The sequence below is a fragment of the Ambystoma mexicanum genome, chromosome 7p, assembly GCF_040938575.1.
Source record: "Ambystoma mexicanum isolate Mex_15411 chromosome 7p, UKY_AmexF1_1, whole genome shotgun sequence".
In the NCBI taxonomy this organism is placed as follows: Eukaryota; Metazoa; Chordata; class Amphibia; order Caudata; family Ambystomatidae; genus Ambystoma; species Ambystoma mexicanum.
In genome coordinates, this window is record NC_090939.1 from 712,844,678 (window position 1) to 712,866,590 (window position 21,913).

Below are 21,913 nucleotides of genomic sequence, written 5' to 3' on the forward strand. Positions count from 1 at the left end.
TGATCTACAAAGAAATAGTCTATAGTGGAGGTTGAAAGACCCCCTCTGCCAAGTTTGCAAGGTGGCCGGGTAATGTCAGAGGTTCCATTCAGACATGCCAGACCCACAGATTCCAGGGAAAGGTTCCATAATCTACCCCAGGTATATTTCTGGCCCCAACGAGCAAAGTCCTTCATATCCTGTCCAAGATCCCCATAATCATCATCAGACGATGCAGAACAATCAGATTTCAAGTCCCCAGCAAGGATCACTTTCCCCTTAGTGTTCATAGTTCTCCAAGTTAAGATCATTTCCGTTAACCTTTCCAAAAAGGACTCTAGGGTGGCTAACCCTTGGTGCCAATAGATATAGATAAGAAGAACGCAACCGGGTCCTCTCTTGAGGTGGCCTCAACCACCAGAATACCAGTAGGCATATCAGGGATAACCGAACTCCGAAGGCCAAGAGTAGACCTCAACCCAATAAGCAGGCCCCCTGATGCTCTTCCCCCAGGCTAAGTTTAGCATTTTGGGAGTAGATTTCATAGCCATCAATATAGGGGGTCGGAAGCAGCCAAGTTTCCTGCAGAAAAAAACAATCAGTAAGTTTTAACATAGCGACTGTAACTATGTTGGTAAGAAGATGTAAGTTCCCCCTTGTATTCCAAGACAGGCATCTCAGTCTGCTAGAATCTACATTCTTTATCTGAGAAGCCGGACTTGTATTACATAGATCAGTTCCATAGGGCAGATGTAACCTGGGCACAGTCTCGAGCAACTCCATAGGTCCTTGCCGGGAAATGCCTCAACTGTGGTTGAAAAAACCTTTCTGGGTGATAAATATTGTCAAATGTGCCCTGTACTCCTCAGATCTTCCAGGATTGATGGGGATTTGAGTAGGTTTCACCAATTTCATTTCAAAGCCTAATTTCCGCAGGCCACCCATTTCTCCCATTATCAGATCCAAAACCACTCTGGACTTCACGACGACGTTAATAAGATCCACTCAATCCTTGAGTGGAAAATAGATCTTTTCTAGGTCATAGCTGGACACCAGAGACAGTGACGGAATTTGATGGAGAATTTTAAAAATATTCCCTCAATTGAGACATATATGCATATCATCACCACAGAGACTAATTAGTTGTAAAATCTTGAGTGGATCTTTATTTCCCAAGGGCTGTTGCAGGGTGTCCGAAATATCCCTACTGAATTGATTTAATGGATCATCTTGAGTTTCAGGACCCTTAGCACCCAGTAATATTGTCCCCCACTGTGTAGTATATGTGTCACACTCAGCCCTTGTTCTCACCTGTTTGCCCTTGGTCGTCTTCTTCTTTGGAGGTCTTTCAGCATTCCGGGACATCTGGGATTTATACAGGTAAAGGCAGTGATCTTCCGTATCCAGTGTGGGGTCCGTCGGCAGTCTCAGAAGGAGGCAGAAGTTCAGGATTCCAGGAAGGTAAGAATCAGGTAGTCTATGTCCGGGATGATGCACAGAATCAGGAAGGGAACAGCACAGCTCACAGAGGAAAGGGGGATTGCAGCAAGCGTGGAAGAAACGGGTTGGTTTCCAGGAAGGATGGAATGAGCTGCCTCAGGCAGAGGCGAAGGCCGCACTAGCACTTCAGGAAGGAAGAGGAAGGGACAGAATATCAGATGGTTGGTTCTCAGAAAAGGAAGAAAACAGCGAGCGCACTAGCCGCAAACTCGAAAGGGAGTGTTGAAACATGCAGCGCCGTGGGGGCGTGTCCGTTTTCTAGGAAGCCAGAGTTCCTGCGTAAACACTGAACCGCTACGTGTCTGACCGGTGGCCATGTTGGGAGGATAGCGGCTCCAATGTTGTGGTGCACCATGGACCAGGAAGTCCAAAAGGGGCGTAAACGGCGAATCGTGACAGCTTGCCCCCTCCTGAGCCTTGTCCCACCGGGTTTGCCTGGATGAGTTAGATGGAATCTCCGCACTAAATGAGGGGCATTCATGTGGGAGACAGGTTCCCATGCTCGTTCGCTGGGAGGATATCCCTTCCACTCTACTAAGTACTGTAGCCGACCTCTTCTATATCTAGAGTCACAGATCCTGGAAACTTCGAATTCAATCTGGTTGTCGACAATCACAGGGTTAGGGCGATGAGCTGATCTGGTGGATTGAATATAGGGTTTGAGCAAAGAAGTATGAAAAACGGGATGAATCTTCCTCCAGGATTCCAGTAACTGAAGTCGATATGCCACAGCGTTGATAACCTCTTTGATAGAAAAAGGCCCATATAATTTGGGGACCAGTTTATTAGGTCGTAGATGTCAAGGCAAGAGTTTGGAAGATAGCCAGACCTTGTCACCAATTCCATACATGGGGCCAGGTCTCTGTTTGGCATCAGCATGTCTTTTGACATCCATCCTGGCCTTTTTTAAATGTTCTTTTACATCCTTATTTATAGTGACCAGTCTGTCAATCCAGGAATCAACCGATGGAACCGGTGTGGAATGAGTTAGGATTGTAGGCAGGACAGATGGATGGAAACCTTGACTGCAGAAGAAGGGGCTAGTCTTGATGGTAGAGTGATCAGAATTGTTATAGGCAAATTCGGCAACTGGAATCAAAACCGACCAATCATCCTGGACCTTGGCTGAAAAACACAGCAAATATTGTTCTAGGGTCTGATTCACTCGCTCTGTTATTCCATTAGTCTGGGGGTGGTATCCAAAGGACAAGGCACGCTGAAACCTAACATGTGACATAGGTGTTTCCAGAATTGGGAAATGTATTGAGGACCACGGTCTGAAATGATCTTGGAAGGAAGACCATGTAGCCTAAAGATGTGATTCAAAAATATCCTTGCATTTCTTGTGCTGTTGGCAATTTGTACAAGGGGGTCAAGTGAGCCATGTGGGTGAATAGATCGATAGTAACCATGATTGTAGTGAACCCCTTGGAAGGGGGCAATTCCACGATGAAGTCAGTAGCAATTACTTGCCAAGGACGTTCTGGCAACATAGGTTGATGGAGAAGACCTGCTGGCTTTCTATTATCACACTCATTCTGCCTGCAGATAGGGCAGGTTTGGACATATGCCCTTACAGTGTGGATCATGTTAGGCCACCAGAACTGTCTCTGAACGAGTTGAAGAGTGGCAGTAACGCCTCGATGCCCGGAATGGAAGGTATCATGACAGAGGTTTATAACCTTGGTTCTCAATTCTTGCGTGGGTACCGCCAGTCTCTTATCTTTGAAGAGGTAGCTGTTTTTAGCGAATAAAGTCCATTAGTTTGCCTTGAGGTAATCCTTCCAGAGATCAGAAGATGGTGTTGCTGCACGGATATCTTCCAATAAGGAGTTGGCTTGGGTGTCACACCCCTTCGAAGGCGGTGGTCCTTGTGGCATCGATGGACCGTTGGACGACAGGTGGTGGCCATTTTTCCTAGTAAGATGGCCGCCGTAACTGGAGTTGCGGGTCTAGATTCTGCACGACTCGGTTTCCAGGAAGTGCTGTCTCCCTACCCGAGTGTAGGTATATCTGTTCCTGTGATCAGCACACAATTGCGTTGCTACTCTGCTTCAACAACGCTACAGCATTTTCCACTGCCTCTCTGTCTCCCGATTCCACGGACTCCATCTCCTTCTCACCAAAGTTTGCCTACCGGTCTCGTTTCGGAGGGCGCTACAGGCTTATGTTACCCCGGTATTGAGACCGCCCGTGCTAAACTCTGTTCTATCAAAACAACTCCTAGCTCCGCCCTCCATTCCTCTCAGGTAAAGACTTCCCAGTGGCTTTTCACTATTCCGTTTTAGTTATCTTACTTGTTCTCATCAAAACCTTCCTTACTTTCTCAGAAGTCCTCTGAAGTCTCTGGCTGGCACCTTTACCCACATTTCATTCCTGTTTAAGGGTAATCACCACACCTATATATCTTATATATCCATTTTTCCACTTACCTGCCTGTACTTACCAGTCTCTTTCTCTTTCAAGACAAGCGTCCTCCGGACTTCACCGGAATCTCCACCTGAAACCTGAAGACATCTTACCGCTACCATCGGCACAGGGTTTTCTTCCCCAGAGGGTTTCCCGGGGACTTCTTCTCTTACCTGGTTTATCCGGGAGGGGGAAGAGGTACTTGGGAGGCTTTCACTTTCATCTCCCCGCCTGGAGCAAGGAGAGTCTTCCCCTGCTAGAAGGTGTCAGTCACAGGACAAGAAGAGAGCTAACGGTGAGTCCTTGGGGTAACCTGCCAGTTGTTTAAATTGTAAGATCATTGTGACATTCATCACTTTTGTAACAGTTAGCAACGCCTACTTTAAAGAAGATATTATTGAGATTCGAAATTTAAACTGAGCTTTCAGAAATTCTGAGCAGGTTATCTCAGGGGTTCAGGGTTACAAGGAAATATGGACGCATCCCAACAACAACAAATAATCACCGCTGTACAAGCGTTGACGGCCGAAGTGCAGGCTCTAAAACAGGAGAATGCCTATCTCCGACAACAGGTAGGCAGAGTCCCTAGTTGTTCTGAGATACCTCCTGGCCCAATTCCGGGTGGCTTATACGACGGTAATCCTCATAAACTCAAGGCCTTTATTGAAGCTTGTACCGTTCAGTTCTGATTCAAGACCGCCTTTTTTCATAGTGACCGTGATAAAGTAGGACACATGATTGCAAATTTAACAGGTCCTGCTTTAGCATGGGCCACGCCTCTTGTTACTACAAATAATGCCTTGCTAGATTCTTACCCTGCCTTTTTGAATAGTCTATGAGCCATGTTTAGCCGTCAAGAAATCACGGTTTCAGGCCAAGAACAGTTATTGGATTTGAAACAAGGATCTCAAGATCTGTTGTCCTACATCACCAATTTTAAGCAGTTAGCAGCTGGCACGTCTTGGGCTGACGATGCTCTGATCACTATATTCCGCAGGGGGTTAAATGAGGAGTTAAAAGATGAGATCTCCCGAGTACCCAGACCTCCAAATCTGGCAGAATTAATCACCATGGTAATGCAGATGGACTACAGATTGCAAGAAATAATAAACGAACGACGTCGCGGCCGTCCCGTGAGACAACCTGTTACATACTACCCTAATTTAGGAAAATCTCAGACGGAAGAACCTATGCAGATAGGAACTACCAGAGGTCGTCTTACTCCAGAAGAGCGCAATAGACGTCGAGTCAAGGGGCTATGTATGTATTGTGGTTCCAAGGAACACACTATACAAGATTGTCTTCTAATCCCAGTCAAAAGACAGGGAAACGCCATTTCCCAACCGCAAGGGGAACCGCGGCTAGGGAATCAGTAACAGGTTCCTCATCCTCTATGATACCATCTCAAGTAACAGAGATCCCCGATCTTACTATGATGGCTTTGCAAGTCCAAATCAAATGGGGAGATTCTGTTCCCATTCTGGTCACGGCTTTAATAGATTGAGGGGCCGCAGGGAATTTTGTTGATACCCTCTGGAAGACCGCTCATAATATACCGTGTTCTGTTAAGACCTTGGCAATACCAGTTGAGTCCGCGGATGGTAGTCCGTTAATTTCAGGACCCATAAAGGAACAAACAATACCTTTGCGGATGAATATTTCCTCCCATCAAGAATCTGTTGTCTTTGATGTAATCCGTACAGCACACTATCCAGTAATTTTAGGGTTACCTTGGCTTCGTACCCATAATCCTTATATCAATTGGAAGGCGGGCACTGTTTTTCTGGGTTCTGAACATTGTTTGACGCACTGTCTCTTGGACGGAGCTGTTGGGTTTCGTCCTACTGTTTCCGTGTTGCAAAATACGGGTTCCATCTCTATGTTGAACCATATTCAGGAATTACCCCTCGAATACAAGCAATTTCAGACAGTATTTTCTGATTCAGAATATGCCGAACTACCCCCACATCGGAGAGATGACTGTGCCTTGGAACTAGTTCCTGATGCACCGATTCCTTTCGGTCGCATGTACGTCCTATCAGGACGAGAACGTGAAATTCTTAAGGAATATCTTCAAAAGAATCTTCACAATGGACTTATTCAAGAATCCACCTCACCAGCAGGTGCTTCCTTATTCTTCATCCCCAAGAAAGAATCTACGGAACTCAGACCGTGTATAGATTATCGGGGATTGAATAAGATCACTATCCCTGATCGCTATCCTATGCCTCTCATACCCGATATACTTGAAGCCGTTAAAGGAGCTACCATTTTCACAAAACTAGATCTCCGCGGGGCTTACCATCTCATCCGTATACGAGCTGGCGATGAGTGGAAAACGGCTTTCCGTACTCCTTTGGGACATTATGAATATAAAGTAATGCCGTTCGGCTTGTCCAATGCCCCCGCTGTCTTCCAACGCTTTATGGACCACCTATTTTCAGACATTCTTCTTCATTCAGTAATTGTCTACTTAGATGATATTCTGGTGTTCTCTACATCCCCATCGGATCACTGTCAGCACGTAAAGGAAGTCCTACGGAGACTATTTAACAATCATCTCTATTGCAAACTAGAGAAATGTGAGTTTCACAGGAACCAGGTTGCCTACCTAGGATACATAATTTCTGCAAATGGGATAGCCATGGACCCAAGGAAAGTTTCAGCTATTACTGATTGGCCGATACCGACGTGCATCAAAGATCTACAGAGATTTCTGGGATTTACACATTTTTATAGACGTTTCATCCCACATTATTCGCAAGAAATTCTCCCACTGACAGCTCTTCTTAAAAAGAATGTAAGATTATTTTGTTCAGAGGAGGCTCAACTGGCATTTGAGAGATTGAAGGAGCATTTCCTCACAGGACCCATTCTGATTACTCCAGATCAATCCAAGAGATTCATTGTTGAATCTGACGCGTCTCATCAGGCCCTTGGTGCAGTTCTGCTCCAAGAAAATGATCAAGGAACGGAATGTCCTGTAGCCTATCTTTCTAAGACTCTGTCTCCCTCTGAAATAAATTATTCAGTGCTTGAAAAGGAACTACTAGCCATAAAGAGGGCATTTGAAGAATGGAGACACCTGCTGTTGGGGGCAAGACACCCAGTTGAGGTCAGAACTGATCACAGTAATTTACGTGTTCTACAATATGCTCAGACCCGAAATAGCCGACAGGCACGTTGGGCACACTTCTTTTCACCGTATGAGATTGTTTTTACCTTTATTCCCGGAAGAGCCAATCTCAAGGCAGATGCTTTGTCTAGAAAGGATTATAACTCCCCTACGCCTTTCCGAACAGAGCCTCTGTTTCCCAGAGCCACATTCGTGCACGTAGTTACCACATTTCTGCAAAACGTGGCTAACTCAACTTTGCAATTTATCCAGTTGGATCCATATTTTCTGACAACCTGGAAACTCATTTTGGTCCAAGGATGTGCTTATAATAACAAAAGGCTTTTCCTCCCTTCGAGTGAACTACGAAGAACGGTTCTAAATCTTTGTCATGACTCCTACCTAGCTGGTCACAGAGGTGTGGATAATACTAAAGAATTGATCCGGCGTAATTTCTGGTGGCCGGAAATGAATCGAGACATCCTAGATTATGTTTCCGCTTGTGCCATCTGCTTGCAATCTAAATGCCCGCGATCTGCCCCTTCGGGCCTCCTCTCAGTAATGCCAGTTCCTAACCGTCCTTGGCAAATGATCTCAACAGATTTTATTGTCGATCTGCCACTCTCGGACGGTTGCACAGTAATCATGGTCACAATAGATTACTTCACGAAATTGGCACATTTTGTTCCACTTCCGCGGATTCCTACCGCATCCCAGATGGCAAAAGTCTTTCTTTCACGGATTTTCTCTTTTCACGGACTTCCTGAGACCATCGTTTCTGATCGAGGTTCCCAATACACATCTCGTTATTGGCAGCAGGTATGCAAGAGTTTGCATATTTCCCGAGCATTGAGTTCAGGATTCCATCCGCAGACAAATGGTCAGACGGAACGTCTAAATCAGACCCTTGAAGGTTATCTGCGTTGTTACATCTCTTCATCGCAAGACAACTGGTGTTCATTGTTACCTTTGGCAGAATTTGCATATAATAACTCTTGACACTCAGCCTTGGGGTTCAGCCCTTTCTTTTGTTCCTACGGATACCACCCTCAGTGCTTTCCCAGCGGTCCAGTCTCCGCATCTAGATTTCCCGATGTAGACAATCTCATCAATACTATTCAGCTGGGACATCGAACAGCCAGATCCTCTCTTCTGGATGCCCAGGCCCGTGTCAAACGCTCTGCTGATAAACATCGCACTCCAGCTCCAAAAATGGTGCCAGGAGATTTGGTTTGGTTGGCTTCCCGATTTTTGCCTCGTCATCTGGTGCCGTCCAAATTGTCCCCGAGATACTTCGTTCCCTTTCCTGTTTTGCAACGAATGGGGTCATCTGCGTACAAGCTCAAGCTCCCTCCGTCTTGGTCCAGGATTCATCCTGTTTTCCATGTGTCGCAATTGAAGAAGGACGTGGTGGATCGTTTTTCCCGAGTACGGATGGGTGCACCCCCTCCTGTCATCACCCCGATGGGTCCCGAATACGAAGTGGCTGGTATTTGTGATTCTCGTCTCTTTCGGGGCCGTCTGCAGTTCTTGATTGACTGGAAGGGGTATTCTCCAGCTGATCGTTCTTGGGAACCTGCATCGGCTGTACATGCTCCGGCTCTGGTCCGCCGGTTTTTTCGGTCCCATCCGAATAAACCGGGTGGCCCGGGGCATTTGAGGGGGCATACTGTCACGCCCCTTCGAAGGCGGTGGTCCTTGTGGCATCGATGGACCGTTGGACGACAGGTGGCGGCCATTTTTCCTAGTAAGATGGCCGCCGTAACTGGAGTTGCGGGTCTAGATTCTGCACGACTCGGTTTCCAGGAAGTGCTGTCTCCCTACCCGAGTGTAGGTATATCTGTTCCTGTGATCAGCACACAATTGCGTTGCTACTCTGCTTCAACAACGCTACTGCATTTTCCACTGCCTCTCTGTCTCCCGATTCCACGGACTCCATCTCCTTCTCACCAAAGTTTGCCTACCGGTCTCGTTTCGGAGGGCGCTACAGGCTTATGTTACCCCGGTATTGAGACCGCCCGTGCTAAACTCTGTTCTATCGAAACAACTCCTAGCTCTGCCCTCCATTCCTCTCAGGTAAAGACTTCCCAGTGGCTTTTCACTATTCCGTTTTAGTTATCTTACTTGTTCTCATCAAAACCTTCCTTACTTTCTCAGAAGTCCTCTGAAGTCTCTGGCTGGCACCTTTACCCACATTTCATTCCTGTTTAAGGGTAATCACCACACCTATATATCTCATATATCCATTTTTCCACTTACCTGCCTGTACTTACCAGTCTCTTTCTCTTTCAAGACAAGCGTCCTCCGGACTTCACCGGAATCTCCACCTGAAACCTGAAGACATCTTACCGCTACCATCGGCACAGGGTTTTCTTCCCCAGAGGGTTTCCCGGGGACTTCTTCTCTTACCTGGTTTATCCGGGAGGGGGAAGAGGTACTTGGGAGGCTTTCACTTTCATCTCCCCGCCTGGAGCAAGGAGAGTCTTCCCCTGCTAGAAGGTGTCAGTCACAGGACAAGAAGAGAGCTAACGGTGAGTCCTTGGGGTAACCTGCCAGTTGTTTAAATTGTAAGATCATTGTGACATTCATCACTTTTGTAACATTGGGCCACAAAAACCGTGTCGGGAAACATCTTCGGGAATGTGCGGCCCTCAACCAGCTTGTAATCAGGGTACCTGGATAGTGCATCAGCGATTACGTTGTTAGTACCAGGAACACGGTGTATGCAAAACTGATACTGGGCAAAGAAAAAGGCCCAACGAGCTTGGTGACTGTTCCTGCATTCTAAGGATTGCAGGATTTGTAGGTTTCTGTGATTGGTTCACACTTGGACAGGAAATTTGGCACCCAGAAGTGAATGGCGCCACTCAGTAAAAGCCTGCTGGATGGCGAGCAATTCCTTCTCCAGGACTGAATAGTGGGTCTCGCTGGGAGTCAGTGTTCGGGACAGGTAAGTGATGGGATGTTCCGTTTTATCCTCAGATTCTTGTTTTAGTACAGCCTCAATTGCATGTTCTGAGACATCAATTTCTACGAGGAAGCGTTTATTGATATCTGGTTGTGCCAGGATGGGACCTTGAGTAAATCTTCATTTTAACTCCTGGAAGGCTGTCTCTTGAGCATCTGACCAAATGAAGGGAATGTCTTTCTTTAATAATGCTACTATTGGGTGTACAATATCTGAGAAGGTTGGAATGAATTTCTGGTACAAATTGGCAAGTCCCAGGAAGGATTGGATCTGTTTCACTGTTGTAAGGGCAAGCCAAGAGAGAATGGAGTCAACCTTGGCGGGATCGAATTCTATTCCCTGGGAACTCAGAACGAAACCTAAATAATGAACAGTTTGGGCATGGAATATGCATTTTTCGGGTTTGACCAGGAGTTTTTTCTCTCGTAGGGGTTGTAAGACTTATTTCACGTGTTCCTGATGTAACTAGGAATCATTGGAATAGTTCAGTATGTCATCCAGGTATACTATGACAAAGAGAAACAGCATATCCGAAAGAATTCTATCAATGAAGCGTTGAAAAACCGCATGGGCGTTGGCAAGACCAAATGGCATTACCAGGTATTCAAAATGCCCAAAGGGTGTCCAGAAGGCGGTCTTCCACTCATCACCTTCCTTTATTCGGATGAGATGGTAGGCACCCCGTAAATCAAATTTAGTAAAGATTACAGCACCCCGGACATCTTCCAGTATGTCGGAAATGAGTGGCAGGGGGTAATGATCTTTAAGGTTGCATTGGTTAAAGCCCTGATAGTCCAGGCAGGGTCGGAGTTCCTTGGTGTCCTTCTTGGGCACGAAGAACAAGGAGGCTCCGGCTGGAGATTTAGAAGGTCGAATGGTTCCATTGGGGAGATTTGTATCCAAGTATTCCCGTAATGCCTTTTTCTCAGGTTCGGAAAGGATAAACATTCTTCCAAAAGGTATCACTGCAGAATCTTCTCTATCGATTGCACAATCTTCTGGTCGATGAGGTGGTAAAGATTGGACAATGGCTGTTGAAAACACATCTGAGCATTGTTGGTAGATCTCGGGTACTTGGGCAATGTTTGCAATACGAATGGATGGATGTTCGAGGGTCTGGGGGTCCACAGATAAGGTCTGCCCCATGTTTTGGGCATAATCAATGAGACAAGCAGAATTCAGAGCCTAGAAATAGAGATCCGGCTGCCCAACTGATATAAGGGTTATGTTTTTGTAGCCAAGGCATTCCCAGAACCATGGGGTAGTGTGCTGCTTTGATGATATCAAAAAGAAGCATCTCCTAATGGTTGTTTATTGAGAGCATCAACTCCGAGGTTTCCTGAAGACAGTGGTTTCCCATCAATTCCTTGACAGCTTGCATTGTTTCTTTGGATTTCCGAGGAATGTTGTGCTTTAAGGCCCATTTGTGGTCCAAGAACAATCCCATGGCACCGCAGTCCACTAGGGCCAGGATAGAATGAGTTTCCTTATTGGTGGTGGTCAAGGATGTTTGCAGGACTGCCAAAGTGTTCAAACAAGGAGAATTCAAGGAAGGAACAGAAGCAGAGCAAGTATGTATCTCCCGAAGCTGGGCTCTGCTCAAGATCGGGAGCTGGCGTTTCCTGAACACCTGGGTGGAGCTATAGGACAGCTCCTTACGAGATGTTTGTCTGAGGCACAATACATACAGAGTCCAGTATTAATCCTACACATCCTTTCCTGTGAAGATATCGGACCCTGCAAGGAGCCCAATTGCATGGGTTCTGGATCAGGAGAGTGCTGTGCAGTTGTTTCCTTTGGGCAAGGCAAATCCATGGAAACTTTTGGAGAAGCAGTCTTTGTTTTTCTTTTCTCTGCCTTCCTTTCCTGGATATGAAAGTCGATTTGGAGGGACACATCTATTAAAGCCTGGAAAAACTTGGATGGGCTACTCTGGCTAGTTCATCCTTGATTTCGTCATTTAGCCCTCTTCGAAACAAGGTAAAACTTGCCTCTTGGGACCAATCGGCTTCTTTAGCCAATTGCTTGAAGCGAGTTACATAAGACAACATGTCTTGGCTCCCTTGTTGAAACTCCAGGAGCTTTTCCTGAGCACTGTAGACTTGTTCAGGGCGGTCAAACATGGTTTTAAAGGCTTCTACAAATGTATCATAATTGTCCAGGAGTGGGTTCCCGCATTCACCAGGGGAGTTGCCCAGGCCAAAGCATTACCGGCGAGATGTGGTATTATTCATCCCACCTTGGCCTGGGGTGTATAAAAATAGTAGGGTTTAAATGTGAAATGCACCAAACATGAATCAAGGAAGGATCGTAGTGGTCATCTTTTTTCGCCATTTCTTTTAGGAAAGGTCCTTCTTGTGTCTGTCTTTTCGTGCCAAACCAGGTTTGGTCCCTTTGTTCATTGGCCTTTGGCGGGCTTCAGTGGTGTAGCCCTCCTCTGGCGCCTGAGTGTCTGGGGTGGGCAGGATGTGAGGGAAGTGCCCATAACTCCCTGTGCTTAGTCTACTAGGAGACCTGAACGCACTTTGGCGTGATTGGCTGGCTGACTGTTCGGCAAGGACAGCCACCCTGCTGTGTGAGTGACAGCCAGGCTGGAATAAAGGGGGGAAAACTGTCTAAAAGCAGGTCTTTGGGACTTGGAAAGCAGAGTCGACCACTGGAACGAAGGAACCGAAGACGAGCTGAAGGAAGATGACTGCTGCAACTCCCGGACGACCGGTGAAGCCCTTGCTGCAGGTCCAAATTGCCTGAAACTCCAATTGACTGAGAAGCCCTTCAAGATTAACTTCTTCCCTTGAGTTTGGTGGGAACAACCAACTCGTAAGCCACCTGTACACCGTCCCCATGTGGTCGAATTTTCATCAGAGTGCTGTTGAAAACCGGATAGCCAGAGGGAAGGAAACCAGCTTGTGGTCTTTAGGGCACTCACACATTAAACCGATGTCTTGCTAATCTTTTGGCCTCATGCCTGGGCAGTGCAGGAACCTCCCGATGTCCTCCTTCTTGTCCCCACGACTGAAGCTAAGGAACAGCAAGTTCTGCTCGAACTGCTAGGAACAACTGCCTCAGCTACAGCTCTTCTTCACTAGCAAGGTACTGTGCAAACAGGGTCAAGAAATATTTTAGGCCATCGCGAAAGTTTGTGGAACTTTGCTCAACTTCGAAGCCTTGCCCTTCCCTAAACATTCGTCAAACTTTTCGCCTAGCCAAATTCTTCTAAACACTGTGGCAAAGACTTAACCATTACTATCACAACTGCGCTATCCAATACACAGACACTGAACCACTGACTTTGGCCCAGGCCTATGAGATGAATTGCCGGTTGTAGTTAACTGAAACCCTTTGCCCTGCCTATGAATGCATTTGTTCTGTTGATTCGAATAACCTTGTCTTTTTACCCCTTTTAAAAGTAACTGAAGTGCCATTTTGCTCCCACTTCACAGGAGAGCTAAACATGTTCATTCACTTACTGGTTGCGTATTTGTGGTTTATTAGTGTGTAATATTGAGCTGCTCTTGCTAGTGTAATGTTTTCAAACGGACTGTGTAAATAAATGTATGTTTTTTTTACCAAGAAACCTTGAGTGTTTGTTTGAATCACAGTATTGGTTGGTCCTTTGTGTAACTTGTTCTACTGCTCACCTAAACTATTGAGATAAGTCTGGCTGCTCAACCATCGCTACCACTTTACTGTGTAGTACAGGCTTGTATCAAAGGTGAAATTGTGCTTACACATGTAGTCCTAATGGAATGTAGTGTTCCCAAAGGGTACTGCATGTGATTCTGCCTAACACAGGCCACACCCATGCCCCCGTGACAGCTCATCTTCGGTGAGCGATGTGGCTGGTGCAGTGCCAGTGACATCGGGCATGGGTGCTGGGGGTAAGTCCAAGAAGGTGAAGGTGGGAGTGGACTCCTCAGCAGTGGTGGGGCCTGGAGTCATACAGGTTGATGGAGGGGGAGGTATAGGAGGTGTTCATTGCAGCCCAGCCCATGGGGTCAGGTGTGGGTATTGAGGTGGACGTGCTTGGTACAGTCCTGACCCAGGGGAATGAGGCTGTGCAAGGCACTGTGGAGGTGCCTGTTCAAAATCCAATCTCTGGGTCATCGAATGCAGCAGTGCTCACCTGCCAGGATGCCTCCACCCAGTCCCAACCCCTTGTCGACTGGTGTATCCACTCAGACCGACACCCCCTTACCATCAGGTGTGTCCATCCGGGATTATGTGCTTCCCCTGCTGAATGGGTTGATGAGGCTGACAGGTTTCATTCGTGATGATGGGCATGCTATTCATAGTCTGCTTGCCCATCATCACAGTGAGCTATACTGCCTAGTGTCCTGGCTTGCAACATGCCTGTTCTGTGGTGTACTCCATGGGATGTTCACTGGTGCAACCACCTCCTCCTCATCCTCCTCTGTCCGCCAGTCGTCCTCCAGGGTGCAAACTGGCCCAGATACCAGCAGGGCCCCCTGTGCGCCAGTCCCACACACAATGCCCCATCTGGTGGAGCTCACATCCCTGCCCACGTTGGAAGTCTCCAAGGCACAGCAGCTGAGGTTATCACCATGCCTACCCAGGCACCGACAGGCGGCACAGGCAATAGAGGGACAGCAGGCACCAGTGAGCAGTGCAGGTGCCGTACGACCCCGGGGATGGTCATCAACTTGGAGGGCGTACCAACGTAGTAGGCACCGGGCACTGGGCCAGCAGGTGTCAATGAGGAGGAGGTGATTTTTGGCATGGCAGACCACCCAAAGGAGGCAGGTGAGAAGAGTGAGGCAGGAGGCACACATGGACATGAGGCACAAAATGTCTTCTGTGTTCCAGCGTTAAAATGGGCAGATTGTGGCAGAGAAGCAGTGGACCCAGTAAGCCGGAGTAGTGATGGCCAGGGCTGGGATTGCTATGCGTCGGCCAAGGAGGCGGGCTGCCATCCGGGAGGCCACTTGTAGGCAAGCGCGAGTGATAGAGACACAGATGCTGGACAACCTGCAAGCTCTCCAGGCAACAACGGAGGCCTGCCTGAGGGGGGGGGACGTGGCATGGGACCCAACCCTGGGGGAAATGCTGATTGAGATCAGAGAGGAGGACTAGCCCGTTCCCTTTGTAAATAGTTATTTAGGTGTAGGTTTCCTTTTCTATTATTTGTCCCAGACTTTGCAAACTTTCCTTCCCAGTTTTTCATGTACATAGTTATTTAGGATTAAGGTTTTTATTTATTTTCTTTTTTTCCCCTGGACTGCTTTGACCTTCATTCCCCATATTATTTCTACATGTTAATATTCAATGCATCTTTCATTTTGTTACATTCCATGCTTCATGCAGTTCATTTGTGTGCCGGCAACTTTGATAGTTCACTTTTCTGCAAATGCATCTCTCCACTGCAAGTCATGTGTCTTGTGGCATGCATGCATGTGAGTTGTTGTTGCTGTGATGGTTGTGGCTAGAAGGATGCACATGTGCTTGACATGTGAGGGTGGGTCCATCAGATGACTTGGTCTGCACTGTATGTCTTAATTTGCTTTTAGCTGTGCAGCATCACTGTGTGTTTGCCATCAGTGTGGTTGGGGTGGAGGGAGGTGGGCTCACTGTGGAGGTGTTCCATTGTCCCATTAATCACACTTTTGTTTGTCAATTGAAGACATGTCATGCAGACTTACACTGCCTTCTCTCATGTGTTGCTCCACCTCGCACACTGGAATGCAGTGGTTAGCATGTTTGCTCTTTCGGGGTGGCAGCACAATTCTCTGGTCTCTGTGGCTCATGCACTCTCGGACTGCCGTCCCATCACGCATGCATGGCCCTGTCATATCAGTGTTCCCAGACAGGTAATTTGCCACCCCGTCCACCCAGGTCACAGATGCTCAGGCGGTGTAGTGCCTGGCCATTGTTTGTGGATATTTGATATTAATTTCTAGGTTTATTTCTGTCATGGGCATACATTCAGTTAGTGTGCTTTGATGCCTTGTCAATGTATCATATCCAACAACCACATGCCACTTGCCATTGCATTCACTTATGGTTACAGGTCATTTGGTGGAAAATAAATGGTCGACAGGACAAATGGTCGACGCAAATTGGTCGAAAGACAAATGGTCGAATTTTTTTATTTTTGTATTTTCACTTTATTTATTTTTTGTTGGGGGGGTCCGCCCCAACCCCCTTTTTTTGGTAAAAAAACCCTTTTTTTTCCTAAACGAAAACCTGAAAAATAAATATATAAATAAAAAAAGAATTCGACCATTTGTCTTTCGACCAAATTGCGTCGACCATTTGTCTGTCGACCATTTGTCTGTCGACCAAATGACTGGACACCTTCACTTATCACATGTGTATGGGGTGGGCTGGTTAAGGTCTTGAAGGGTGTGTCAGCAGATGCTCCAGTCCTGGCTGGATCTCCGGTGATGCGTTTTGATTGTGTTTGCGGTGGACATATTGGTGTTCCACTTCATGGTGCAAGCAGACCACGGAGGTTCAGGTAAGCTGCAGACATGCATTGCACTGGTATTGTGGGAGACCGCCAGGGAGCTGCCTGGTGGGTATCACAGATGAGGGGGCTGGGTGGTGGTGTCCAGACTGGAGGGGACTGCCTGGGGGTGTCACATGTAAGGTGGCTGGGAGGTGGTGTCCAGACTGGTGGGTGCTGAGGGTTGGGTCCAGACTGGAGTGGGCTGCCTGGGGGAGGGTCAAAGATGAGGGGAGCTAGGGGTCAGTGTCCAGACTGGAGGGGGCTGGGGCGGTGTCCAGACAGGAGGGGGCTGCCTGGGAGGGTGTCACAGGTGAGTGGGCCTAGGGGGTGGTGTCCAGACTGGAGGGGCTGTCTGGGGGGTCACAGGTGAGGGGGCTGGAGAGTGGTGTCCAGACTGGAAGGGGCTGGTGGGTGGTGTCCAGACTGGAGAGGATTGCCTGAGGGGGTGTCACAGGTGAGGGAGCTGGGGGTGGGTGTCCAGACTGGAGGGTGCTGGGGGATGGTGTCCAGTCTGGAGGGTGCAGCCTGGCCTTGGAGGGAGGGTCCACATGTTCGCTGGGGTGCAGCCTGGGCTTGTGAGGTGAGGCGCGCAATTTTGCTGAGTTGCAGACTGGCTTTGCGAGGTGAGGCACACGATTTAGCTGGGGTACAGCCTGGCTTTGCGAATAGAGGGGCGTGATTTAGCTGGAGTGCAACCTGGGCTTGCGAGGGAGGGCAAGTGTTTTTGCTGGGGTGCAGGCTGGGCTTGCGGGAGAGGGTGCACATTCTCACAGGGGTACTGGATGGTGGTTGAGGGGTGGATGCGCCTGTTGTGGGTGTTCCTTGCGCAGCTTGTTTTTATTTGTGTGACGGCTAGTAATGCACCTTTGAATCCATGAATAAGCGGGGAGCATCCGATTGCACTAACTGGGCTCTCTCTCTTTCTCTCTCTCTCTCTCTCTCTCTCTTTCTACTCCCTCTCTCCCTTACCCTCTCTCCCTCTCTTTCTCTCTCTCTCTCTCTCTCTTTTTAATAGAATGTGTGGGGAAAATCGAGACCTCGTGCAAATGGTCAATGGGTTTGCACATTTTAAACAATGTGCTTTGTTCAGCAACAAAGTTTTACACATTACAGATTGGCAAAATGAGTCTTATTTGACGTTTTGCAAATGTTCACAAATGTAGAGAGAGACCTCCAATTCATCCTTTTCTGCCACGTTTCAAATGATCAAAGGTATCTATGAACATTGGAAAATATGAAAAATCTACAAAGCAATATAAACAATTGCAATACTTAAAAGCCTACACAATAAGAGCTTGGATTTAAAAAAAGTTAATGATTTTTCTAATTTTACCACAATACTACTTCTTTTTCCCTCGATCTCGCACGATTGATTCTCGCTCTCTTTCTCTGTTTTTCTCTCTCACATAATCGCTCTCTCTCAGTCTCCCTCTACTTCACTCTCTTTCTCCTGAGCAAGTATGTCTAGAATATAAACTTTGATGTGACTGGAAAAACAGATCATAAAAATTATTAACTTCCAGATTAAAAAAAAAAAACAGTGAACAGCAAAACGAGAATTCTGCTGTTTGAGCTGGTAATGCACACAGTTATGTATAAACATAACACTTGCTTACACTTCAGTAAATCGTTCAACGGGCTCTCAAAATCAAATATTTGCAAAGCACTTTCCTGTTATGTACTATTTTCGAAGTGATATCACCTTCTGCGGTTTAACAGAGGTCACTGATAATGCACGCTAAAACGTTCCACTTTCACCGCGGAATGTGTTTTTCATTTTAGGAGTATAGATTAGAATGTATTTAACGCCATCATTATTGTACTCAAGCCTATTGCACGACATTAAACACTTCCCTCGTCCACGAGCTAACGCTGCATACTCAACCACCAACGCACGACATTTCAAGGCATGGAGAAATGCTGCAGTTGCAGGAGATCATTTTTGTAGCTTTGTGGAAGGCATTTGTTTCTAGTCATTTTTCCATGGATTGTTTTTCTCCACAGATATGACCAGCTGTAGGGAGTGTTTAGAATAAGTCGTAGTTTGTCATGTTGATAGGACCCAATTGAGTAATAGTGCAGTCATCAAAGAAGATGCCAGAATAATCCCCAAAGAGATATTAATCCGGAGCTGAATGAATGAAGACCGTAAATTGCAGACTTCAAAGCAGTGGCGTGCCGAGCGGGGGCAGAGGGGTGGCCCGTGGCTCTTTTCAGAGCTTGACCAGGACATTGGCAGGGCAATGAGGGTGCCGAGCAGGAGTTCCTGCTCAGCACCTTCATTGTCCTGGCAACGGGACACCTCCCCTTCCGTTCCGCACCCTAATTGTTCGAGCTCTGAGCAGCAGAGGGCTCTCCTATGGGCCCGACACGTTACTCTGTGTCAATTAAACTGCGAGCCATTAGGCACAGGTGGGAGGGAGGGGATGCTATTAGCTGATACTTTTGTCCCTTAAGAAATGTGAATGGGGGTGATCAGAAGTGAGAAGGGTGCATAATGCTGCATGCTTTATGAAATAATGACTATTGCTTTAAAACCCAAGGGGGATTTTTTAGGCTCACATTAATCTGCATGATGCTATTGTAATTTTGCCTGTAAGTGATTCACTTCATAGCTTGTGTTAAAATATCATGCTATTATAAAAAAGCCTAATGGCTATAGAGTTGCTCCATATATGATAATAGAGCAATTTAGGTATTTTGCACCGCAAAGTTAATTGCCACTTGGCTAACTTATGGCGACTTATTCTAAATTTACTTCCATGGTGCCTCGAAGTATCAAAGACTGATGATGCTCCTTGCAATGTCCTTTTCTGTGAAGGCACATCTGTTGGTGCAATCCATATGCAAATTAGGAAGTTTGCATGTATTTGTCTGCAGTTTTATTTTTGTTGTTGTTAGGTGTATGTGTTAAAATGCCATCTGCCACTAATGTTACCAAAACAAATTGATTGGGGTGTGTGAATGTGTGAAAGCAGAAATAAAATATCGAGGCTGAGTACCCCAAAAGGAAATACACCGAACACGGGTTACAAAGGAACATATAAAGTACTTTATTCTCTACTGAATTCAATTACAAAAACAGTATAAAGTCAGATAGATATCGGCCCTCAGTACAACACAACGAACTCCAGAGTGGTTCAGTGTGTTCAGTGAGAGATACTGTACATTAGAATGCATTTGCTTGTTATACATTTTGCGGGCACTATGTCCAGCCCTACTTCGGGTTAATATTCTACTTTATACATCACCAATTCTAGGGTTCATGCCAAGTCTCAAATAACCGCATGTAACTGGTTTGTTTTTAATACATGTAACAATAAGCGTATGCATTAACTGTGTATTTTAAAGTTTCGCATTGCAGGTTTTCTTAAACATAAATACAATGTAGTAAGACAGATGTTCTTGGTTCAATATGTAAATACATTATCCTAATATATACTTGTGGCTTAGTTTCATTGCATGAGTAATCCCTTTACACATAGGTCAACGAAGGACAAGGTCTCAGTTCATGACCTCAATAAGTAGCCTGCAAGCAGATTACACATTAGCGATGTACAGAGGTCAAGACAGCCATGTTGTATTTTGCAATGACATCGTCCACCATTTTAGCTCACAGGGTGACTTTTCCACAACAAATTCTAAAATGGGGGTTTGACCTAAAATGGTGGCTTACATGGATTAAAGGTCAGGACTTTGCAGCACAGATTTCTCTCGCAAGCGACTTTCGAGCAGCTTGGCGTAAGCCAATATTAAATATATTTTCCACAATAGGAGGCACAATATTCTTCCTATTCCGACAAACCCTCCATTTGGCCTATGCCAAGTGCTAGAAACTACTTTGGGTCTCCTTGTGAACAGCTCCATGCATCAGTATCCATGTACCCTGAATCACTATCTGAAATATCTATTGCCATTAGGTCTTTTACTAATATATCTTTTAACACATATTCTTTGGAAGTTTTATCTGAGGCATACACCTTATGTCCTATCAAATGTATCGCTTGTGCGCAACATCCACCTAGCATCGAACACATACCAGGCAGACACTGAATACAGCAACAAAGGAACAACAGAATTCCCAAAATAATTAATAAGCCCGAAAGTACCTTCCAACCCCAAGACCGCAAGAAATCCCAGAACCAAGCGCCAAGATCCCAATTTCCCTCGGGAACATGCACTTCGGAACTAAGGACGTGCAGATTCTGCATTGCCTTGAAGATAGTTGGGGAGGAATCCGGTATGAAAACACAGCAAGCGGACCCCACTAATTTGCATACTCCACCACGCTCAGCTAGAATGACATCTAATGCCATTCGATTTTGAAGTGCTACTAATCTTATTGTTTTCTGCTTTAAAGTCATATTGTAGAGTATATCCGTGGTCCGGTTGATGGTTCTCTCCAGTACTCTCGCTAGTCTCCTGATATTTTCTGAATTCGCTATCTGCCCCCAAAATGGCACAATTGATTTCGCTATATCTCCCAAGATTTGTGCTGGGGTGTCACCATTCTCATCCCGCCATGGACGAGCCTTTGACATTTCTATAGTATTTGCTATGAACACCCCAGGTAACAGGATCCCTAAATAACAGGTTCCCTGCCAATCCCTGGGCAACCATGTAAATGCTACATTACTGCAAACAAAATAGACAGGCTCGCCTATATACAAAAGTCTTTGTTACCCAGTAAAATTTGCAACGTTGGTACAACCATTAAAAACTCCCATTGACCGAGTGCCATTCCTCTGTATGCAGAAAGAAACTGAATCAGAGCTATGGTTAACAGTGTAAGAAGGCGGCATGGCATCCTTATTGCCTATCAGAGCCATTTTAAAGGAAATCAAAGATTGAAAGGGACGAGACAGTCTATCAGAAGGCCTAATAGAAGCAACATTCGGTTTACTCCTATTTGCAAAAAGAGAGCATCCCAGGGGAGTCAAAACACGCTTCTCAAAACTATTCAAATTGGTGCCATCAAAGTTCCTGACACGCTATCATTCCATCGGCCAAAGGACAGTGCTCTAAGAGAAGCATAGCAAGCAGTTGTCAACGGTAAAGGATGAATATACCAACCTAGCCCCTTTTCCCCGTGTTGCGGTAAATGTGAACAGACCCAGCAGTTGGACCTATTAAAAATGGCATGTGTAGCGTTCATGATAAGTAACAGTGAGTTATTATGATACCTTTGTCTGTGCTGGGAATCTCTAGGAGACAAAGTATGCAAATGTACAAAAGGTGTGGGGACAGTGGGTACATTTTTAGTCGGTAGCAAAAACTCTAAAGGATGAGTTTCTTCAAGATACCAAAGGCCTACAACAGTGACTATTATAAAACTAAATATTATTATAAAAAATACAGCAATACGTTTTTCGGAGCCCATTGTCCCGGTTGGTCACCCCCTTATTTACAAATCCAATACGAGCTGCGGCGGTAGCAGGCATTGCAGTCTTCAAACGGAAACCCGAATGTTCGT